Source organism: Mytilus californianus, unplaced genomic scaffold (assembly GCF_021869535.1).
Source record: "Mytilus californianus isolate M0D057914Y unplaced genomic scaffold, xbMytCali1.0.p SCAF_11, whole genome shotgun sequence".
NCBI classification, from domain to species: domain Eukaryota; kingdom Metazoa; phylum Mollusca; class Bivalvia; order Mytilida; family Mytilidae; genus Mytilus; species Mytilus californianus.
Genome location: NW_026262593.1, coordinates 70,543,026 through 70,569,001, shown reverse-complemented (window position 1 = coordinate 70,569,001; position 25,976 = coordinate 70,543,026). Strand labels below are relative to the sequence as shown.

The 25,976-nt window shown below is 32.1% G+C and overlaps 1 long non-coding RNA gene across 1 annotated transcript; it reads left to right on the top strand.

The window, feature by feature from the left end:
- Positions 1-13,694: 13,694 nt before the first annotated feature.
- On the top strand, positions 13,695-25,403 carry LOC127720617 (uncharacterized). Its single transcript, XR_007990899.1, has 2 exons — positions 13,695-13,823; positions 24,294-25,403. It is a non-coding gene; the product is annotated as an uncharacterized LOC127720617 (long non-coding RNA).
- The last annotated feature ends 573 nt before the right edge of the window (positions 25,404-25,976 follow it).

Below are 25,976 nucleotides of genomic sequence, written 5' to 3'. Positions count from 1 at the left end.
TCAGGAGTATCAAACTGCTCATTGCAACCTTATAACTTTACTTTGTTACAACATAAGACTGTATAGTGCCGAAGTTGCATCTACGTTGTTGTTTGTATATATAAATCTGTATTTCATATCCGACGCATAGCTTAGGTATTTTAGTATGTATCCAGTGCAATGAAAATACAGTTTACAAGTTTTGTAAATATAGAATAAAATAGATTTTTTCAGTCATTTTATTATCTTTCTTGTCCCATGATTTTATTGGAAAGATACAACTTTTGTTACCTTTCAATAAGCAGAAAACAAAGGTCATCTGCTGTATCAGGTTTTCTTAAAACATGACGTATATATCTCGGATACGGTACATTCAGATCATCATATCAGTGACAATGACAATAATCATCCTTCATGGCTGTTCAATTAAACAATAAGACATGTTGGACAATTATGAGTCTGAACAATATTGTTTCATTTCTAAATGTAAAGCCAATAACTGCAAAAAATGTTAAATTTTCATATGTATTTACTGGTGATTTCGCCAGGAGTTACATGTACGATGATCTGGATTGATATACCACAAATCTTGTGTATTAAAATTTATAAGTTATGACATCAAATGAAAACTACTCAAAGAAGTACAAACACTACATAGAAACCTTTACACCCAGCAACACGAACCCTACCAAAAACCGCGGGTATTTCAGTTATGTTACAATCGTGAACGGGATCGTAGTAACAACATTTTGAATATATACGTAGTCAATTGTGGCACAGATATTGCATAAATGTCAACCAACTCGTGATGGCACTTGTAAAACTTTTGCAGTATTGACTGAACTCTTGAAGCATTGGTTCAAACGCATCCCTGAAGACAGTAACCTATTATCAAGAATATCATGATAGGAAGCACAAGCTCTGGAATATCGTATCTGGAAGATATATACTTCATATACAGTCACTGCTGAAATGCTGCAATGTTGCTGCATGAAATGGAACGTTCAACATTTGGAAGTCGAAATCATTCATTTTGTCATAACATTTTGTTCTTAACCGATTGTTATTGTCAATTCTACATCCAATCCAATATATGAGACAGACATTATTGATATTAGAAGCTGTGGTATCTTTTATTTAAAGTTTGATTGGGTAGATGCCTGTTTCAAGTCAGGAGCCTGTAATGCAGTGGTTATCGTTTGTTGCTGTATAACAAATTTATTTTTTGTTTAATAATTTTTAAATACATCAAGACGTTCCTTTTCTCATTAGAAGTTTTATAGGTTGCTTGCTGCTTGTTGACGATCGTACGGTGACCTATTGTTGTTTACTTCATTTGGTAGGTGGTAGAGAGGTGTCTTATTTGCAGTTATTCCAAATCATCCTTTTTCTATAATAACTAAACTTTGAAGTATTTAGTGAGAGAAAATTCTTAATTGGAACGAAACGTCAAATGATAATGCTGGCTTTCTTCGCATCTTCATGAGAAACTCCTGCAACAAATCTGTCTGGCATGGAAATTAAGGAACTAGTCAGCAAAAAGAGAAGTACAATTAGCTCCCATTGGAATGCCATCTTTGTAAAAAAGATGTCCTCCAAATATGTTGTAAATAAAAGATCTAGCATCTTGATGATGTCGGTTTCAGGAAGTTTTTTGATTGAATCAGAGTATTTTTGTGCAAAATATGATTTAGACCTTCCTGAAATAAGATTTGTATATCAACGTTGGCAATACAATTTGATGAAACAAAGTTAGACTTATTCCTTCTATGTTTCTCAGTTTAACAGCGATTTTTACTATTGCTAGAGGGAATATACTTAGATTATATGTACCAAATCAATCGTTCTAATCTCTATGTACTCGCATCTAATTTACAACGACCCTAGAAAAGGTAGCTGCACCTATACCTGTATGGTATATAGTGTAAAGGTGTATGGTGCATAGGAATGTTATGGTGCGTAAGGATTGTTGGTTTGTTTTTAAATTTCGTTCGGTTCATAAAAGATTGATTTTATCCTTCAAACACATTATATCGGGGTTTATTTTGAATTGTGTATCGTGTTTGAATCGAAAGAAAAAGAAGTAAAATCAATGTTGTATGTTGTTTGTGGAATGATATATGGTTTTATGGTAAATAGTATATGATGCATTGTGTAATGGCGCAGGGAAAAGTAGGAAGTTAACATCATTTAGGGCTTGTAACCAAAAATATAAAACTAACGCCTACCTGAATTTGGTTTAGAACACATGATTTTGCTCAAAGTTTTCCTGGGGTTCGTGTTCGATTATTCTCCGGTTTTCATTGTATGTAAGTGTCTGTCTATTTGGAGCTTGTTTTCTAGACCGTTTTGTTGTCCGATTTTCTTCGATTTGTTATGTTCCCCTTGGTACAACCTTCCTTTTAAAAATGATATCTGTTTTGGAATTGAAAATATAAAAAGATAGCATACACCTCGTGTAATTAAGCCTTTTAATTTAGATACATACATTATTTAAAGGAAGAAAAATACAAGTCTAAGAGCACTTCTAATGTAACAAAATAAATCACTCAATAGGATTTCGAGAACAAATGTAATTGATGTGTATATCTCTTCAATTGGTTAAATTTACCATTTGGTCTCCTGGTGGATTGTAAGTACCCGAGGGTATCACCACCCTAGTAGCCGATACGTTCGTGCTGGCATCGTTATAAATTAATTAAAATTTGTTTGTTATAGAAATAAGAACATGTTGAAATTAAGAGGAATATATCTCCAGTTTACAAATTTCTTATTCCTTGCCGGGATTTATAATATAATCTATGTGAGTTTTGGTTTCAATTTTATATTATATTTTGGATTTTCAAAATGTTTCTGCTTTGAGAATCACTGAAGAAACATTGATTGTCGAAATGCGCATATGATCAAATACAATTGATACCGTTAATTTTATCAATTTATTTATCCATTTAACTCTTTAAATCAGATTTTGAAAGCGAAAGCACCTTCTTTTCCTTTAATAAAACTAGAACACAGTAGTGTTCCTGTTTCTCTATTTATGCCCATTGCAAACGGATCTTTGATTCCATCCTCCTCACACAAAATTGTCCTACTTGTTTTACCATCGGATGACAGGACCACGATTCTGTTGTTGTCGTAAGAAGAAATATAAACAAGCCCATTTGTATGCACAGCAATTCCCTCTGGACTACTGATGTCCTTGACGGGTAATGTCCAAAGTAGTTCCCCTGTTATTTTAAAACTGAAAACTGTGTTTTTCCAACGGTTGGTACCATAAATGATCCCTTCAAACAGAGAAACTTGATTGGCATCGATTCCTTCTAAAGTGTTGGAAGACATATTATTTAGATTATATACAAGAATTTGTGTTTCCATTGCATGGCTGATAATCAAAACCTCTCCATCACTTGAAATTCCAAAACATTCATATGAAAGTTCTATATCTTGAATAAGTTTATGTTTTTCTACATCAATCAACACCACCTTTTGAACTCTACTTAAGGTGACTGCTACTGTATTATCCTTAACAAAACACATATCATATGGAATTTCATTTAATGCCATCACTTCGTGCATAAACACACCATCATTACTGACCTGAATCAAGCATTTCTCTGTCCGATCGAGAGTAAAAATGTACTGTCCGGTAATATCTGACAGGCATATATTTGAAATCTTTCACTATGGGGAACGTTTAAGGCTACCTCTACTGAAGATTTCATTTGTTTAATACTATGAACTACTGGAACAAGATTTTGGGCTTGATCTTTTCTTCCAGTCATAAATTGGATACCATGTGGTGATGACTTAAAAGATATATGTCCAAAGGATTGAACCTCCTTGAGAATCGACTGTAAAGCTGGGGAAAGTGTGATTTCCAAATTGTGGTTATCTAATTGACCTCCACTGTCTAACTCCTCCAAGTATTTTGTTTCTTTCGATGCTGTATTCTCGATTTCTCGTAGGCCGATATATGTCTGAAGTTCAGTTGCATATTGTGTTATGGTAGAAAATTCATCAATCAATTGATCAACCCGTTTCGTGTGGTATTCCATTTGTTTCACAAGTACTTCAGTGTCTGATTTCATTTTTGAATGTTTGGACTCTAAGTCGTCTATGATTTGTCTTTCTAATTTGTCAAGGTAATTATCTAATAATTTGCGCATGGATTTTACTTCCTCAATTCCTTTTGTTTTTTTCTGGTTTATTGTTTCAATTCTGTCTTCTAAGACATTAAAGAGGTTTTCAAAACATTCTTTCAAATCGTCCAACTCTTTTTTAAGTATAGGAATGTTAGCAGATGATTTGACATCTTTCAAAATGTCAGCTAGGGGTTTCAGGTCTTGACACTTTTGATGATCCTCGGTGACGCATTGAACGCAACAAGGACATGAATGGATGGCACAGTAAATATCGTACTTTTTGTCGTGGTCTTTGCACCGATTGCTTGTTTCGAGCATAGACTTTGGTAAGTTCCGATAATCGTTACTAGACATTGTGTTATGTTCTTTAGATGCCTTTGATCTTTTGTGGTGTTTTTCGCATTCAGTACAAAGAAACACTTCACATTCTGTGCACCAGGTAATTGCATGGTTGGATAGATCTTCCTCTGTGCAGAGGGTGCACTGATCTCTACTCAAGGAATCCATTTGTATTAACTATTATGTTGCCTGAAATGAATTGACATTTAAGATAATAATATCGATGTAATTATGTTGCGTCTTAATCAAAACACATGTGAATAAAGAATACATTACTTAAATGATTACTACCGGGTTTTTGGAGTTCAGAACTCTCAATGTAGCTACCTATGAGAAAACGGCTGACCATAGCATGATACACCACCGATTTTGTATGAAATGACCATATTTCAATGACTCTGAATACAAATCGTGAGAGAGGAATAAACTGTAATAAACCATGACATATCGTGACTTGATGCCCTTCATTTATGACCTGCGGTCAGTGCTATTTAAGGGTATTGCACAATCTATTATTATTATTACCCTACAACTGTCATATGATATCATCAGAAAAAAAGAATAAAAACTATGAGAACTGCGAACAAAGATCACAAAATGATATGACTGCCCCTCTCAAAGTCCATAGCATGCTTAGGATTACCTCAAAAATGATTCTTATAAGAAAGCAAAAAATATAAAGTGCTCAATAGTAGTATATGGTTTCAATACATTGCAATAGATTGTTTTAATGAGTTGCAAGTACAAAATCCCTCTATATTATAAAGAAATAATAATAAAGCAATCACGAAGAATATGCTCTTTAAATGATCTCTAAAAATTATTCAAATATTTTTAATCGGAAATGCACGCGTTACCATTGATAAAACGATATCTAGGTAATTGTGAGATTAAAAAAAAAATCGCAATTGTGGACAATTATCGTCATGAAACGATTTTACACGTGGTCAATTATGCAGAGATCTTGAACACGTTTAAAGAAAAAAATCCAACTCTGTTTTCTCCACAGTTCCTTAAACCTAGAGTTGAAAGCGGACAGCCATCGTTTCCTACATAAACAAGTCAATCATTGTAGTGGATAAGAATAATGTTTCTGTCTTTCAAACTAGACAAGATGTTATATTATATCTTTGCAAGGCTACCATCAATGCTTGAAACAACGGGGTTTGTAACGAAATGGTAAACATACTGGATGCCATGAAAAATCAGGGGTAGATCGAACATCAGGGGTAGACCGATGATCAGGAGTACACAGCTGTTCATTGTAACATCCAATAACTAAGCTATATTCCAAACAAAGAAATAACGTGACAGACATCTAGAAAACTAGTCCTGCAATGACATTAAAATGAAATAAAAAAATTGATTTGAGCAATAAGATTTGTTAAAAATCCTTGATAAAGAAACACAATGAAATTTTGAATAGTACTTAAAAAAAAAAACATGATAGAAAATGATTATATAAAACAAAAAGACACTACAATGGACACATTCTAATTTTGAAGCTAAAAAGAGCACGAATACGCTCATGTATGAGTGAACAGAAGGAGAAAAGAATACATTTTTTTTCTTGGATTAGTAAAATGTAGACAGAAAAATAATGATGATATAACTGATACAATCATTAATTCTTCTCTTAGCGAGGACGAACGTGAGTCTTTCGAGAATTAATATAAATTTCTCAAACTTTGATCATGTTCATGTTCTATCTTACAGCAAAACAACTGATAATCACAGTATTAAATACATGTTCATGCATATCTTTTTTTTTCTTAGGTTTGTGATTTCAGTAATAAGGCCACACCAATTTAATTTATTGTTCTACGGATTTTTTCCACTTTAGAAATTATTGCAAGCGAGCGATTTGAAAATTTGAATGAAAACAAATTTAATTCGCAAATTTTGTAGGCGAAGTTTAAAAAGTAAAAAGTAAAGGTGAGCTATTACATTTTTTAAAACATAAAATCATAGGTTCTGACAATATTGATCAAACCAAGATAGTATTTAACTTGATTTACCACATGTACTTTGACATTTCTATAATTTATCAACTACTGGACTGTTTTTTTCCGTGTTCACCAAGAAATGCAATGCCCACTTTTAATTGCAGCATATTTATGACTTCTTGTATTACTCAATTTACTGTACTTTCTGAGGACATCAGATCTTGAACTGAATAATAGAATAGTTAGTTCAACTGCCTTAAATGATCTCCGTTGAACTGTCTTTCCTCCTAACTCCTTCACCGGACTTGACTTATAACTAGTTTTTAGGGGTTCGTGCTGTTCGTTGATGTGTTTTACTTTTTAGTTTTTTGTGTTATATGTTGGTTGTATGTGTCTCCGTCGTTTTGACGTTCTCGTTTTTTGTTCTTTGTTTTTTTGGCACTTTGTATATATAAAAAAGATGTGGTATGTACCAATCTTTACAAAAATTGGTATGAAAAATCTAAGTATCATTGGGAGAAAACGTATACAATTATTAAAGGCTGTATAGAAAACAATGGATGGGCGTCAAGCTCATTAGAAATTTAAAGGTTAATTCGTCAAGAACGCGCTTTAAGTGCTATTCTATTTGTTAATTCGTTTGAATACTAGTTCATAAGAAAGATGATCTTTTTTTATTAATATCAAGGCGTATACTAAATCGTAACAAAACAGAAAGTTTCTGGCTACGTAACTTCAGCATTATTTAAGATATTTTCGAAACCAATAATTGCAGTAGAGATATTATAAAATGTGAAGATATTTATTTTGGATATGACAAATCAAAATACATTAAACCTAACTTTGAAAATCAATTTAGAAAAACAAAAGTACTCTTGATTCGTGTTAACAATGATAGGCAACTTACTTTGATCAAATTACTAATTATCTGAACTCTAACATATATTGCCTCTGTTTATAATATAGACACTGAATCATTATCCGAATTTGAAGGAAAAAAATATATGACTTCATCTAGGACGGAAAGACAGAAACAATAAAGAGATACACATCAAACTGGGACAAAAATGAAGGAGGACTAGGAATGATAGATCTAAATTAATGTATTTAATCGACCAGCAAACTGGGTAAAACTTCCCTCATACCATATAAATCAATATGGATCAAACCTCTTAATTCTTCTGATTAATTTTGATAGTATTAATTCAACAAATAACGTAGCACAATTATGATCTCACTTAGCATGTTTAGAACTACTTTAAACATTGATAAAATACAGGGACGGTCACACTGATAAACCTGATATTTATAAAATAAACAGATAAAAATAACAAATATATAAAGTCTAACTGACAGAGTACAGACATTATATAGAAGACACACTCTTAACATAAATGACAATTAGGATGACAAGGGTTAAATTTCTAAAGAAAACAATTAAGATAAATTTGAATGTAAAGAGAAGAGCGGAAATATTGGAGATAAAAAACAGCAGATCAAACACATATTACTAAAACAAGATTCGATTTTAATTATCGTCCTGTGTAAGAGAAAAACATTTCTGTAAAGGGGCACTAGCTCATATAACATATAAAAGATATAAAACAGGATTTTTTTGTTCAATCAATAATGCAAGTGAAATAGTGAAATAGTAATTCGCTTTTAGCAGCCATTATGGTTCAATTTTGTCATAATAAGCTAAGAAACATCAATCATGAATTATTAATAATTCGACCTCATTGAATCCGTATTCATGTGACCTTCAATTTAACTTCTTAGCTAGGTATGGATTACGCATGAATTATGCGAGTTCAGATATTTAAAGGAAAAGAATGTCAATATTGACAATGAAACGAAGTTAAATCATTTGATTGACTGATTCGATCCACAAAAACTCATTCTTATATAGGTAAAAACGATGATTAACATATATTTTTCACCTATACTATGAAATTTATCAGACCACGAGAAATCCAATTGCACGAGTGCGCGATCTATTCATAAGTGTATGAATGTTTATATGACCGTCGGTAGTCTTCAAAGGGAAACTCGATGGTTAATCACTTGGCGTCTAGATTAAAATGCACACGAAACAATGATACATATTAACAAGCCCATGCCTTGCAAATTGTTTATTATAGACTTTTTATAATGTGGATATACGCTTCAGCATGTTATAAATCAAACATGAGAATTCGAGTGAAATTGGTGAACATGAATTCGACAGCAAATATCCCCTAAAGCAAGAGACAAATACATATAGATTAACCAATAAAAAAAAAAATTAAAAAAAATTATAGAATTTTGATCCATTTGGATAAAAAATGACCTATATGTTTTTTCTATGGGTATTACTTAATTTATTTCACTTGACTGGGCGGAGTTCAACAGGTTCGCTCATCACAGACCAGTCCATCTATAGACAGGTGTTTTGGGGGGTAAACTCATCAATGAAGTGTCGAGTAATGGTCATTAATCCGGGTAAAAAAATGTAAACACTATATATGTGTATTCGCGAACTAAATAATGAGGCACAGCTGTTGATTTTCTTGTAAAACGGAGTTTAAAAGCATGTAAAAATTGTCACATTTTGGAATTTGTTGATATGAAAGTAACACTATCACGACGGCAGTTGCAAACTATGCATATGTTGTTATTCTAAAACGTTTTTTCTTCCTTATATTCCGAATGCATTTTTTATTTTGTTTTTGTTTGGTGGGTGGGGAGGAAACGAGAAAACGTTACAAACAGAATGATATGATGATATTTAAGGCATTAAAATCAGGGCTTAAATATTTTTTTTTAAATATTTAATTTTTGTAAATCATTTTTAAAATAATTCGGACATTCAGAAATTTATAAACATGACCATATAATTGATATTCATGTCAACACCGAAGTGCTATTTTTACATGTCCTCTGTATCGATTCAAAAGTCTCATATTGATAAGTCTATAAAAAACATAACACATTCATTGATTTGGAAAAAAATAGAAGACAGTACATGTACATGTAATGATAAACATTACTTATTAAAAAAAAATTATATACCTTAAATAAATGTAATTGTCTATCAAGCAATAAAACAAAACCAAAAGATGTGTCTGCGCAATTCAAAAATGAATATTATAACAGATCCTATTTTTATGAAATTAGAAAGACAAACATAAATCAGCTGTTTAAAATTTTACAAGTTTACATGACGAAAATACAAGTATTCAAATGTTATGTTAATTATTGTTTGTTAAATAGATATGAATTATCAATTATTGATCGTCTGCATGTTACTGTGTTATATTGTGTAAAATAAAATCACATGAATATTAAAAATAAATTAGACTAGAATTAGTTTATCATATAAATATATTTTATTCTGATAAACCGCTGTAGATACAATGGAATACGGAAGAACATAATCATTAAAATTGTGATTATACGATAATACACAGGTACATATGATTAGGAAATAAACAATAAATGCAATATAGATTAGAGAAACACATATATAAAATTGAGAATGGAAATGGGGAATGTGTCAAAGAGACAACAACCCGACCATAGAACAGACAACAGCAGAAGGTCACCAACAGGTCTTCAATGCAGCGAGAAATTCCCGCACCCGGAGGCGTCCTTCAGCTGGCCACTAAACAAATATATATACTAGTTCAGTGATAATGAACGCCATACTAAACTCCAAATTGTACACAAGAAACTAAAATTAAAAATAATACAAGACTGACAAAGGCTAGAGGCTCCTGACTTGGGACAGGCGCAAAAATGCGGCGGGGTTAAACATGTTTATGAGATCTCAACCCTCCCCCTATACCTCTAGCCAATGTAGAAAAGTAAACGCATAACAATACGCACATTAAAATTCAGTTCAAGAGAAGTCCGAGTCTGATGTCAGAAGATGTAACCAAAGAAAATAAACAAAATGACAATAATACATAAATAACAACAGACTACTAGCAGTTAACTGACATGCCAGCTCCAGACTTCAATTAAACTGATTGAAAGATTATGTCTTCATCATATGAATATCAGGCACAATCCTTCCCGTTAGGGGTTTAGTATCATACCATCATAACATATATGAGAAGAACATAACCCGTGTCATGCCAACAACTGGTTTTTAAATAAATGTTTAAATACATGTTTACATGTTAAAAAATGCACTTAATATCAATCTTTGTTAAGTAGTACAATACAATACTTACCATGACCAAATTGAAATTTAAAGTCAACTCCAATTTTTCTGCTGAATAGAAAGTTTACAAAAAATGTGGTTTACTAACGGTTATATTTACCTGTTCAAAAGTTTATTGAGATAATAGGGCAACGATCGATACAAAATCAAATAAAAACCCGGCCAGTAGAACGATGTAAGCATGTGGTACTGAGAAAATATTAAATTTAAAATATAAAAACAAATTTTATAAATGAAATAATATAAGGTAATGGAATATTATTTTTTCATTCTTTACTTTACTGTTTTTCCCTGGAGGTTCGGGAACCCACCACAGGTGTTCTCAGACTAACACATTTATCTGGATGAAATGTAATACAGCAGTTAGCAGTTTGGCTTTATTTGGATGTTTTCGAAATGGTTTTAAAAAATGAATTGCTAGTTAAGGATTTAAGTTTGAATGAACATTAAGTTATCTATATCAATACCACTAAGATATCTTTATTCCAATGAACTACATTTTAAGATAATACATGCTGTTCAGTTTTCTAAAGTTCAGAGTAATGAATAAGGTTTAAATGTATCCTTCGATTGAAAATCTAAAGAACAATCAAAATAAAATAAAAACGATTAAAGTTTGTAAGCATCAATTATACAAAATTTTATTTTGTTGTCAAATTTAGGATAAAATATTTATTTGAAATTAGAGTTAAATTGCATCTTTGCTTTACCTGTGAGATACCATTTAGCCCTTTTACCCTTTGTCTGCATAAGTTTTGTATCATGACTAGCAATTTCAGAAAAATTATTTTGAAGCATCTTATGCTGAAAGAAAGGCGATTTGATTTGGCAAAGTTTTAATGACCAAATCAGCGTTTACACACTAATACATTCTTATCAATATCGATCTCCCACATGTTTAAAGTTTTTAGAAAGGGTGGAAATATTGAAACTAGCAGACAATAAATGATAAATATGTAATACCTTGAATTCTAAATATATTATTTTTATTACCTCAAGTCTATATTTATTAGATAACGATTTGTTGTTGATTGGTAAACGTCAAGTGATAATTATATTTTTGACTGCAAGGAAATGTTAGATACGGTCAGAAGTTTTGCCCTGCAACTGGCCATCTATTGAACCAATATGGAGTTTTGCTAAGGTTCTTGGCGTGCACCGAGGGAAGAACAGACCCTGTTAGAATTTGTTTTAAATTGACTAGTTGAAGCCGACGTGGCTATCTAAACATTATACACAAACAAACGGAGCCCCACTAATGCGCTTCATGGAAGCAAATTTACAAAGAATTATTTTCTAGCACTGGGTCGATAAATCTGCTGATTGATTGTTAGTTCTAGGAGTATGAACAGCTCATTACTCATTGCTTCGGTACTGACAAAATGTCAAAAATTAAATAGTTGAAGATCAGTGAATGTATGCAAGCACAACCCTGACATACTCAGGATGGTAAAAGAGTTTGGTTTACTAACTCATAATTTTGACCATGAAAACCTGAAAAACCTTGACTGTGATAATGTTGTGAAAATTGGATGAAAACATAAATTACAATGCAATATTTTCAGTTGAAAAAGAAAAATTTCTTTCAATTGCGTCATTAGTGATGTACTTTTGACGTCATTAATGTAGATAAAAAGTTCATAAACCTTCTTTTGCATACTTTGGCACAATTTAAAACATTTTTTTTTAATTCACTGTGGCGCCACCTCTCGCCGCCCGCAACATTTTTTGCTGAAATAGTCTTTATATATATTATATTCTTCTCCTTTTACCAAAACCTGGATGGGCGATTGGTGGCGCCACATATAAAATTATGACAAACAGTCGAAAAAGGTGACAAATTGCTAGAAATGTGGACTTAAATCAATTTTTTTCCTATTCGAGGATAATATACTTAAAATCTATGAATCTATTAAATTTTCAAAAACAATATATGTAGCGATAAATACACATGAGATTTTCTCAAACAATTTTATAAAATTTACAAAAATACATGTTTACAGGATCGTTTGGGGGTAATGGCTTTACTCAGTCTGTTTTTTTAAATAACAGAAGATTGAATCCCTATAAAGATATGTTGTTTCATTTTCACCAACGGTGCTCTGTCTTACTAGTGCAAACAATCATTATAGATGGATGCTTTTTGTATCGCGTTGGAATAATGGACAAACATTACTAAAACACCCTCCTGTAATCAGAAAATGAACTTTAAGTGTTCTACCTCGTTCCAATGGTTCATATTTTTTTTATATAAGTAATGATTTTAATTACCAACATTTTGAAATGTGCTGAAGTTGTGTATCTTTATATTTGCTTTACATTTACCCCTTATTTGTCTTTTGCTATCATGTTCCTTTTAACCGTATGTCTCTTCACAAGACTTGGTATTAATGCATCTAGCAACGAATGATTTGCCTTGGGTGTTTCTGTTGCAGGTGGGTCACGAGGTGGGATTTGAAGACAAGAGGTTTTTACATTGTTGTTTTCGTTTGTTTAACCTTGTCTTTATGTTTTCCTAAGTAAGTACTTTATCGAGAAAGTGTATACTATATACTGTTTGTACAATCAACTATACAAAAACTTTGTTGTTAGCGAATGTATATATATACAAAAAAAGGTGTCATTGATTAATAGTTTGCGATCATTTGTTGAATAAAAAAAAGAAGGCTATAGAGATTTTTGTCAATCAAAATATTGCATTTCCTGATCACTCACGATCAATATGGATTAAAAATCAACTTTTTTAGCGTTTAAATAATTTATTTACAATGTATAGGTACTGTATAGTTTTTATAACGACCCAACGCCCTCGTAAAAAGACTAATGTCTAGACGTTTTATACATATATTTATTTATAAATATACTTAAATATTTTTTTATTATTATTTCAATTGTGCCAAGTGTTATGGCATATGATCTTGGTGTTTTGAATATTGTTTTTTGAAATATATCATTTCCTATGATCAATTTAGACATTTGATTTGTCCTTTAACATTACAGATTACATAGAGAGCGTGACGAACTAAATATAGGACTTACTAAGACATTAAAGATTAATTGTATTTACCTGGACAACTGAAATAAAATCTCGACAAATTGGCCCTACTTAGTATTGAGTAGGTGTTTTGAATTTATTGGAAACGAAAGTAAACATTTTTTTGACGGAAACATTTTGGACTTAAACCTCAACAGACTGACACAGGATGGCAGGTAAACGATATTTTTTTTTTCATCTTCGTACAAAGTCAAAGGGTTTTATTTCATAGTATGTTTAGTTTTCTGTTGTATATGGAAAATTTTAGTTAAAAGAAATTCACATCAACATACGTATAATGAAAGTATAGGAGAGCCGAATGATATCAAAGGGAACATTAAACTCGAAAGTTCAAACTGACAACAATGACATGTCAAAACACGAAGAACAACCATAAGACAGACAACAGTCTCCAAAAAAAAAAATAGTAGAAATCTAAAAAATGAACATACGTGAAAATTGGAAACAATTTAATCAAAATATGTGTAACCATAAAATCTTCAAACAGTAATGTTGTGACGAGTGAATAATAAGTACACAATATAAATGAAAATTGACAAATATATACAATCAGTTAAATCCATTGAAAATAATTTCTTTATTTCCTTTATGCCATAATATCAATTATGAATTAAAAAGTTGAACCATCAAAGCCCCCACAAAAGACCTCCAAATCCCTACTACTAAAGTTCTGTTTTACTTTTTTAGGGGGATCTGAAATGACAGGTAAGAGCGAAAACAAAAATTTAATTTAAGGTGACTCGGCCCTTTAACAGTGCGCAGTTTTTAACTCATGTTTCTAACAACGAGCGCCTTGGAAACGATCGCTTTGAGGGGTCTTCTCAAAGATAGTTTGGACGACATTGGAACGCGGACGTGTCTAAGAGCCTCCTTTCCCCATGTCAACAAGCGATGCAAAACTTTTAGTTCATTTTTCACAGAAAAATTTAAAAGGACAGAAATATACATGATATAAAGCATAACAATTATCGAAAAAAAAAAGAAACTATAAATATTGACATGTTGTTGTTGTACGACTGCCAATGACGCAATGTTTAACCGTAAACAAAGGACAGCGATTTAAACAACTGCGTGTCAAAAACAAGTAAAACCCAAATATAGTATGCTATAAAGGCATCAGGATTCTCCTGCACGCTATCCGTTTTGCGTATTATTACATGTTGTCACTGTCATAATTTTTTTTTTCATACTTGAAATATCTTCATTTTCAAGTATTGTCAGGATTTTATTCCGGCGTATGTAAAATTTTTTCTCACTGCCAAAGTATTTTTTATTTTCCAAAAACAGTTTTGAACATAACAATTTTCAAGCAAAGACTAAAAACTTTACAGTCACATCTAACATTTTAATTTACAGATTTATATACTTCATCAAATCATGGGCACAAAAATGCACTTTAAAACAACCACTGTCCTCTAACTAGAAGGTTTTTTTCGTATTTTTTTAACATAAAGAGGATATCTAACAAATTTTCCCATATCATAATTCCATGATTTCCGGAACTCTAGTCATTAAAACATAAGACCTCGGGGCCAATGTTTTCTATTTATGATAGTTTCTTTTGATAATTTGCTGTATGTTATTTTGTATTTTCCTGATTATCTATCAATGTGCCAACCGAGTTAGCATTTTAAAAAGGAGGAAATGTCAGCGTGAAAAGGTTAACAATTGAAAAAGAATGTATTATCATAATAGACTACCGGAACTCGAGCAACCCATTTCACTAAACCTAGTATTTGTTTTCCACAGAGAAAACCCGACACTTCAATAAATTGCTGTTTTCCGACTTTGATCATAGATGAAAATTGATCAATAGTAACCTGTACCTATTATTCCAACCTTATATATCGGTCTATCACATTGTTCCTCAATGCCGCATTCTTTCCGGAGAAGAGCATTATCTTTGGTTTGACCAAGTTGGAATTTAAATTAAGACGCCCTCAGTCTTCCTGACAGTTCCAAACACTACCAGCTACAGGCTTTATATATAAACAAAATGTATACTACTTAATTGGTTCAGGAAAAGTTGGGATTGGAATTTCAAAACTCCGCCCAGTACACAGGGACGTTATATTAGTCGGTGATATACTTAGGCAAACTTTAACTTCTGTCTAACTTGTTGACATGCGTTTTTGAAAAAGGAAGCTAATAAGGAAAATTATTGATTTCAAAAGATTAAAGTGGAGCATGTCATTGCGGCAAAAACATATGAATGGCAATTTTGTTCTCAATGATGTGTGATCACTGGTTTGGCCCACCTGCTGCAAAGGAACGTAGGTATCGGTCTATGATGATAATAAGGAGATTACTTTTTTTTAAATGGACTCGTAGGGTTAACATGGGTATAGTCATATGACTTTTCTAATCCGACACATAACCCCTTGCTTTGACAGGGTGGTCACACAGCTGGATGTATAAATACGCAGCCTCGTATAGGAAGAAAATAGGGTTTTTTGTCCATACACAACATTCATTGTACATTCTAATGCAACATCGTTTGTAACGTACATTTTGATTGGATAACGTCACCAATTTTCATGGCATTAATTCACAATGCCATGAAAACGTTTGAGCAAGCGCAGACGACGTATGACAATGTTAAATGTATGTTATGGCGTTGTTTTCTGTCAGTTTCATTAGAATGGAGATAACAGTATTGTATTTGAAGCCCCGACGGCATCAAATGGTGATTTGATGGTCTCAAACACTCGTTGACTGGCTCCGCTAACGCGTCGCCAGTAAGCCGTCGGGACTTAAAATACAATACAGTTATCTCCTAATAAACTACCAGTGGCAGAAAATATATCTCGCCCTTCCTACTTTGCAGAACCTTCGTGTGGTACTTATCATCCATATTTTCACATCCGTATTATGCTTGAATTATTTGCTAGTGGATTTTCAGCAAGCACAATTTAAACTCTTATTCTGTGAAATATATACAAAAGAACGTTAATTCTGGGCCTTTTATCTTAGCGGACTACGTGGTATGGGTTTGAACTGTTAGGACTTGTTTCAATACAAACAAGATATATCAGGATAGATCATGCACATATTTTTCAAGTTGTTATCACATATTCCTAGATATATCTACATGTATGGTAGTCAGTTTTCAGCACATTGTTTTTGTGTTAACAAGATTGCACGAGCTAAAATATCTCATCTGTTTTACTAAGCATCATTCATGATTGATTTTATGTTGATATATTCCTAAAGATATTTTTTTTCTACAAGTATCAATGATCATGACAATGATGCCATTGAATGTCAGATAAACCAAGCCAGCCTTACAATCTTTCCATACACCAAATATTGTTGAACTATATATAGCATATATAGTATAAACGAAATAGAAAAAAATGTTTTACATTTGTCATTTGGAGGCCTTTTATATCCGACTATGCGGTATAGTTTTTACTAATTTTTGAAGGCCATAGGGTGACCTATAGTTGTAAATTTCAGTGCCATTTGGTCTCTTGTGGAGAGTTGTCACATTTGCAATCATACCACACCTTCTTATTTCTATATATACACCTAATAATCATTCCATAAACCAAATACAGTCGACTTATTGATTACACAATGTAGCATCTTAAAAAGGACTTACAATTGACCAGTGAACCATGAAAATGAGGTAAATGTCAACTACCAGACATACATGTACTCCTTACAATCATTGCAAATATGGTTTATCTACTACTTTTTATATTAGGAAAACAGACTAAATCATAAAAACTTGACATTGACAAATGACCTATTGCTAACAATCCTAATCAGGTAACTTTAAACTTGATCACTTATCCATGCAATGAGATTGAGATAGATTAAACCATGTCATGCATGTCTGAAAGACGAGCAGACTTGCAAGGAACCCATATACCTAATGCAAGTATCTTTTTTTAGCAGTCACTGAACCATGAAAATGAGACCATTGACAGCAGACATGTATCATGAGACAGGTTGATGTTTTTGTTTATGAATACTCATTATTTCTTCAGCAATCTTTGATGGATGTTTTGGGTAACAAAATTGCAATTCTAGTCAGAACAAATTTTTCCATTTCTACATTTAGAAGTACATGTATTCACAGTTTTGATCTTATATGTTTATAAGGCCATATTTAAAAAAAAAATCATTTCCAGAAATCTTTGTTGCAATCTGTATTAATTTGAGTGCATATCTAATTATACAAAACAATATTTATCTGACTTCAGTAATATTGATCATTGTGATAGGTAATGAGGTTGTCAGTTAGTGAGACACAAGTTTTTCCAGAAAATATATTATAATTCGTTTGATTGTTTTGTTTGGTTGCTGTCTCACTGAACATAACTATATTCCATTTCATCTTTAATCTAGACAATATAAATTTTGAAATAGCAACTGAATAGCATATGGATGGACAACAAATGTCAAATGATGTAAAATAATTCAAGTGGCTATTGGGGTGTGGTGAGGTAAAAGATGTGGGGAAGGCATGTGCATTTACCACAACTGACACTTGACATTATGATTTTCATAATCTACGAATTTCATTAGCTACATTCTGTATTAAAGACAACTGAATATATTGCAGTTTGCATGTCATGAATCATGTTTGCAGCGAAATTCACAACAGGCAGCAAAAAATAAATCAAAACAGCTCTATTATAAAAATAAATTGATTCATATTTTGATTCTTTTTTTGAAATAGTTTTTGATTTTTATTCCTCAAATGTCTATGAGATCAAATGTATAAAGCATTTATTAACATTGTAAATTCCAATATAATAATTGACATGTATGTACATATCATGTACATGTACTATCATTAACTTATCAGCTCTATATTTTCACTTTTTTTATATAAATATTCTTCATCGGTGTTTTTTAAGTGACTCAATAATCTGTATTCATCATCAAGACAAGTAGGACCTTGCGATCTTGGATTTTTATATGGATTTTGACAGCACTTTACATATAGTTCCCAATCGCAAGACAAGATGATCTTGGCTTCTTAAATAAATTCCGTCGGTAATTTGACAATAGTTTCCAAGTAAAAATGAACTTTCCAGAACATTTTACAACAAATCACTACTTCCTCTTTCATGTACTTGAAGCCTGAAATTAAATGTCAGAGTAATTCTGTCAGAAAATCAACCATGATTGACATTTAAATGCATAATGTAGTTCATCTTTTTAAAAAAAAAAGAAGAATTTGTGGTGATCAATATTGTTATTAAATGAATCAACAAAATTAAAGTACTATGATTTGGTGGTATTACACCTAAATAGTGATTTTGTTTTTATCACAAACACCACTTATCCTGTGCAGAATACATACATGTACTTTTCGGGGCATGCTGTTTGGCTGCCAGGGACAAGTAATTTCTCTGTCTTAAATTCTGAAATGCAGCTGAGCTACATTTGTACTCCTTGGGGGGTGTTAATTGTAAACAAACTATGATCATGACGAATCCATCAATAAAATGTATTGCCTCGTATAATTTACAAATTAGGCCATATATATTCTCAAGAAAACAAATAAAACAGCTTTACTCTTTGAGAGAGTGGACACGGGTAAGGGAACATGGGAATGAGGGATCAGGAAACGGGAGTCAGAAGCGGAAAAAAGGGATATCACGTCTGTTAGCTCCCAAAACACATTCGCACCTTACACGTTCACCCCTAGGTTAGTACGCACCCTTTCTTTTTTATTCAAATCCATAAATATGTTGAATTATTATATGCATTTTCAGATATAAATAGACCTATATTTTCATGAATAAAAGTTCGTGATCTTTTAAATGACATATGTTTTTGGGTGATTACATAATTATTAAAATGTAAATTATTTATGATTACTATTAATTGATAATTTACAAAGCTTATAAGGTGTACTAGCTTTGATGTAAAGTGAAAATAAAAGTAACTAGTTAGGTAGGAGTACAACTAATGAAGATTGTAAATAGAAAAGACCAGATAAATGTTTAAACAATAAAATAAACTTAATATCTTTATTTTATAGTACTACACTAACTAAAACATGATTAAAAAACTGAAGGTTGCAAACAGACCTAGGGTGCGAACGTGTGGGGTGCGAACGTGAATGGGAGCGAACATGATTTTGGGTGAAAGGACAAGGATTCGAAAAGAGGGATGAATATTCTGGGAAATATATTTGGCAAATCTTTTGTCTGGGAATAATTTGGATTGAAGTCAAAGTAGGGAGAGAAAATTTTAGAGTAAAGGAAAAGGTAAATGGGAGTTGGGGATAGGGAGTGGGAATCAGGGACCCCTGCCCGAGGGTAGTATTGGGGTACCCCACATTAGACGTTAACTTCCTTTCACGCTAACGTAGCTACAAAATTAGATTTTACGAATGACGATTACAAATTAAGGCTCATTTGACGCTAACAGTAGCGCAAAAACGACATTTGTGACGGCTAATGGTAAAAGGCATAAAATATTCCTACCCTGTCCATCCCCTTCTCTTTGACACGGATATTTTCCCGACAGGTTATACATGTTCACAACATACCCGTTAAGGGTCAAATAAACACATAAATAAGATACCAGCCATAACGATTATACATAGAACAGAAGCCCATGCAAGGTTTCAGCCGCAAAGATTTTCTACAGAAGCGAGTATTTTGAGACCCCCCCATCTCCCCTAAATTTTTATTTTTCGTGATAGTGATAACATTTGGCTGCCTAAAATATTAAATCTATGTTTTCTTATGTAATGACTCTACCTTCATCGTTGTCTTTTCGCCACTATGTCTGTTATTCATGTACATGGTTGTATTCATCAGTAGTGTATGCTGCATACCAATGGCGACCCTGAAATTTCTGTTGTCCGATTAAGGCGCCAAATTAGAGGGGAACAACTCGCGCCAGACTAAATTACCGTATGTCATCAAAATAATCAAAATTTTGCTTTATAAATCATACAATTATATGATAAACACATTGATATTCATATATCGTTCATTGATATAATTGCAAACATTATTTAGTTAAAGCGATCAATAAAGAATTCACAACAAAATAATTAATGGAGTGCATTGAAATCAGACTTCATGGGGTAGAGAGGTTAAACAAATGTCCATAACTTTTTTAAAAGCATGCTGACCCCCATGCTGACCCCAATTTTATTTTACCTCAAAACTTTGACGTATCCATTTTTTTTTAAATTCACCGGGGAATTTTACAAAAAATAGATATAACCAATATTTTTAGCCTTGAACTGAAATTAGAAAATGCAAAATTGAGACATTAATCTGAAAATAAAAGGATTTTTAAGGGAAACGTTTACATTTCAAATTTTAATGTTTTTTTCACATAATAATCATATTTACTTGGTTGTTAAAGTCTTCGAATTTGATGTAGCAGTTATTGTTGAAAGGGTGGAAATGTTTGGGAATAGGGTCAAAATCGTACATTTCGCTTCCATTTGAGGGAAAAACGAGCCTGGTGACCGCCTTTTTTCTTTTCATTGTTGGATTCAGCATAAAAAGATCTACAAAATATGTGAAAATAAAAAAATTCTACCGGGGGTCCTTATTGGGGTGAGCCACCTTAAAGCGACTGAATGAAATCTTATCTTTTTTCATTAATTTTTAAAATGACAAACAATATTACTTCATACACAGATTTTTAAAACAAAAAAACAAAAAAACACCGAGTGCGTAAACATGGTATATATGATTTTGGCCAGTTTCTAATACACAGAAACAATGAAGTCATTTTAAGTTTTTAAATATCTTCATAACTTAATAATAAATATGTAATATTAAAAAGAATGTGGGAAAGTTTGTACGAAATTTCCCCTGCACATAATAAATAAAATACTAATTAGTGTTAACTCGAATGACCCAAATATCTGATGGATGGCGAATAAATAATATAGATTTTCTTTTCCATGTAGATAACCACATGCAGAATAAACTTGTGGTTGCTTTCCTGCCTCGCGTGTCAAATATATTGGTCACCTTTTAGACGATAACATATTTAACAGTTAATCACTTGGGTTTATCCTGGGTGAACAGAGGATCGAAAGGGACAACTGAAAAAAAGTTAAATGCGTTGATCACTCTCTGAATGCTAGATAATGTATTCAATGATCGTTCGCATTCAGAGCAGAAGTTATTTTCTATAATTCAATCAAACAGAAATCTTCCAGTACTACGAGACAGGAGATCTCTAGGAGACCGTAATTATATAATCATATGACACTTGCTTGTGTAAAACGTATGCGTTGGTTGAACTTTTTCCTTACAAAACTCACAGTGTAGACTTTTCTTATTTTGAACATTGTCTTTCAATAAGAATATATTAAATTAATGTATTTATACAATGTTTATAATAGCAATTGTTTTAATAGAATAAATGAATTGTTTTTAAGGAAGAGGTTAATCAAAGAAGTATAGTTTGGTTCGCTAAGCTTTATCAATAGAGGATCCAGATACTTTTAAAAAAGGGAAGTGGCAACATGTTAATACAGATAGCAGAAAGGAGTCAAACCTTATATCATACGAATTTTACTTGATTTCGCATCAATTTAAATGCATTGGGACTTGTGAACCACAACCTTTAAACGAGTTCATTTTCCTTACAACTAAAATATCATGTTACAAAACTTCTTCATTTTTTCGTTGATATTGTGCGTATGCATGGGCATTGATTTTAATATACCTGAAGTTTTGGACATTTTCTCTTTTCTTAATGGGTTGATATAAAAAAACATAATTTGAAAGATATGAATAACGAGATATTCAGTAAAAGTCAGCAGGCCAGCAACGTAATACAAGAGATTTAGACGCATAGTATCAGTTAGCATTTGCAATATTGAAAATTCTGAGTCTATCGGATACACTTTTGGGTATGTCTAGTTTTAGAAATTGAAAAACAGTGCCTGCTTGAAGTCAAGGGCGTAGAACCTGGGAGGGTGGCAAGAGATTCCAATTTTTAAGCAAAAACAAATTATTGAACAAAAAAAAAATAAAACCTTCTAGACCGTCAGAACACATAAAACATACTTTTTCTTTCTTGTTTCGTGTTTGCATTTCACCCTCCTCCTACTTTTGAGTCTTATACTACGCCGTTAAAAATTACAAACACTGGACTGCACGAAAATATATATGAACCGATATAAGCCATTCGGAACAGCCTCAACCTTTTGTATAACTATATTCTAAGCGAGTTTTCGAAAATCATATATTGGGGCAAGGCATACATGTTGTGTAACTACGGATTTCATCGTAGTAAACAGAAATTGAAAATTTGATTTTTCTTCCTTCAAAAGTACACACAGTTGGTATTACAGAATTAATTAAAAATTATTAATATTTGTACATATATATATATAAGCTATTATTTCATTCATGCAACAATTACAATCAATTATCAAGAAATGTATAATATGGTAGACAGATCGACGGACATACAAACAAACGAACGAACAGAGAAGGTGAATGCAAAACATTGTTTGTGAATGGGATGTGGTTTAATGTTTCATGTTATTGGCAAATTTGTTTTTGAAGGGCACGAACATAGAATATATCAAATAAGGATCATATTGGTAAACAGTACCATTGAATTGCTTTACAATTTATATATTTTAAGATTTAATATGTGAATTTATAGTGCCTAACAAGATTTTGTGAGGTAGACGAGTTTGACCTTAAAACGATTGTGTTGAATTTTAATGTAAAAAAAATAGGCAGATAGGACATATTTCAACTTTATGTACTGACTAATTTCTTTCGGTACTAATTGTAATAATAACATTATTATGAGACTAAAAATGTTTTTTTATGTAAAGATAAACAATAATTTTAAACGAAAAATGACTTGCTTGAAATGAAACATCGGATTTGTAAATTTTCTCCTTTTTCCCCGGAATAGGTTATTCAAAATAATTTATCTACTGTGCATGTGTAAAATGTTGTAAAAACATAAGAAGTGGCAATTCTTACCTTTCATACCATTAGTTTCATTGATAAAAAATAATATGGACTCATCCACTGTCCAGTTTGAAGGTTATTTAAGTTACTATACACATTCGTGCATGTTCTTATTAAATCTATATACATGTAAGAAAAGAATAAACAGTTTGAAGGTAAACTGATAATAACTTAATCCAATCAAATTGTGTAAGATTCAATAACATTGACCGGTACACATCACAATAAGTAATAGAGGTAATCTGGGTAGGTAGAAAATTACAGATATTCTAAGTTCATTTTTTGCATTAACGAATAACAATTTGTCAACCAAAAGTTTGCTATAATTTCAAAAACATGTCGTTCTGTATCGGTATAGCTTTCGGATCTTTCATTTGCGTATTTAAGGCAATGTATATTTTTGGCTTCAAAAGTCTACATAGTTATTGACTTTATACAGAAAGTTCGCCCTTTTAAAACATTTAATGTTTCACAAATAATACATGGATACAAATTTAAATCATTTCTTGAAACACTGCAAAAAATCATTCTGATTGGTAAAGTGGTTTTGCCATATAGTGCGTTGAAATGAAACCGTGGTACCGCAAACAACGAATTCTCTCACAAAATGGTATCGCACATTATAGTAAATAAATAATTTTAAGACAATATTTTATTCAGAGTTTTCATTTTATCTTACAGAAGCTATAACACCAGACATATCAATAGCATTGTATCGTTATATGTGTCAACACATTGTAGGATCAGAAGATCATGTTAAAAGAATCAGAATGATGAATGCTGTCAGGGACGATATAGCAAGTAGCAAGGACTTGACAATTATAACTAGTGGAAGCTTCGGGGAAGGACTCGAAATGCGGGGCAGTGATTAAGATACAATGTTTGTGTGTAAATATTTCGAAGTGTATGAAAATGTACAACCCAGCTTTCAACCGGATATAGCATATTAGTGAATGGAAACAGACGATGTCAAACCTGAGTTGACACAGTTGAGACTAGAATATAACATGAATCAACATGCTTCAGAACTATGTGCAGAACATAATGGTTAACACTATTTTTCGAGTGGATTGTGTAATCCAATAACTTTGACTGTTGGTTGTATAACACATGGACCTTGTATATCTGGCAAAGATGGAACTTTTGACCTTGTGGTTTGCTTACATTGTAAAACATGGGTGTCTCCAGCAGTACAGTGGATAACAAGATTAAGTAACTCATGGCCGAGTGATGATGCCAAACAAAGTATTATACAACACGAAAAACGTTTTGTACCTATCGGAGTTAAGGGATCACCAAAAGAGGATATAGAATGGCGAATATATTTTTCTGTTGGTGAAAAACTTCTAATTAATACTTTTACGCACACCCAATTACTATGCTATGCTCTTTTAAAAATTCTTTTGAAAGATATAATAGCTAATTACTCCAAATGTAAAGATTAACTCTGTTCTTATTTCTTGAAAACAATTATATTCTGGATATCTGAAGAACTGCCACACTCTATATGGAAACCTCATAATCTTATACCTTGTTTGATGCGATGTTTTAGCAGGCTAGTTTATTGTGTTGAACACTCAGTTTGTTTACATTACTTCATTCCAGATAATAACATGTTCGAGAACAAAATAGAGGGTCCTGTTCGTGAAATATTGTTAAAAAAACTTTATTCATTGTATAGGTATGGTTGGCGATCCATCTTATTTTCAGATCAAATATCTAACTTAGATGTACCAATATGGAATTTCCCAATTGAACCACATTCATTATATATTAATGACGTTGAGAAAATACTTAGTTTCAATTTATTTGCCTTGACACATTTTGCATCAAGTTTTATGTATGCAAAAAGAAAATCGAATTTATCCAAGGACAACATAATACAGAAACTTTTGCGTCAGCAATCTTCAATACAATACGTATATAAATACTACATGTCAATGTTGTATAATGGATTAGCTCAGAATATATCACTGGACTGTACAAACAGTAATATATACCGTTACAAACAATACAAATTCTGCCTTAGTACCCTGCTACAGAATGTCTATCATGACGCTGTATCTGGATGGCTGATGCTAGCTTCGCTCTTCTATAAGACAAAACAATACAGTAAGGCTTTATACATCATCAGGTATTCTATATCGAAATGTACTCCCGAAAAACTGTACCGCTAAATGTCTATGTCGGATATTCATTACCAATTGTTAAAACTGCAATCATTCCAAAGGAATAAATTAATGTATCTGCAGAAAACAATGCATGTAGATAACATTAATTGTTTTCAGTTTTCTACGTTAACACCAGATGAACTTCAAAGGGTCGAATCTAAGGATCTACTTTATCTTCCATCCACAGCGTATG